The sequence below is a fragment of the Etheostoma spectabile genome, unplaced genomic scaffold, assembly GCF_008692095.1.
Source record: "Etheostoma spectabile isolate EspeVRDwgs_2016 unplaced genomic scaffold, UIUC_Espe_1.0 scaffold452, whole genome shotgun sequence".
In the NCBI taxonomy this organism is placed as follows: Eukaryota; Metazoa; Chordata; class Actinopteri; order Perciformes; family Percidae; genus Etheostoma; species Etheostoma spectabile.
In genome coordinates, this window is record NW_022605610.1 from 358,972 (window position 1) to 359,402 (window position 431).

Below are 431 nucleotides of genomic sequence, written 5' to 3' on the forward strand. Positions count from 1 at the left end.
AACTAAAGTTAATAAGTTAGTGTTACGGAGTGTTGAACGTCAAAAAAAGTGAAAATAGTGTTGGTTTTGCCTCCTTTCTTTAGGCTCCGCTGTTTGGCTGATTGAGGAGGAGGATTTGGGGGAGGGTTCAGCTGAAATGCCGGCAGGGTGCAGGAGGAGAACGGGGTCCGACCAAATCAGCTGCAAATGAACAGATAACTCGGTTAAAGTCCCTTTTTTATGACTTTTAACAAAATTTCAGCTTAATTCCTGAACATGTTCTGGTTTCTTCTCTACTCGGTGACAATAAACTGAAAAATCTTGAAGTTGTGGACAAAAACAAGCAAAAACGGCGAAAAAGAAGTGGAAAAAAGCAACAAATATGGAAAAGAAAGGGCCAAAAATATTGAACTTTCATTGAGCTTTCATTGTCTCAAAGGCAGAGCAGGATA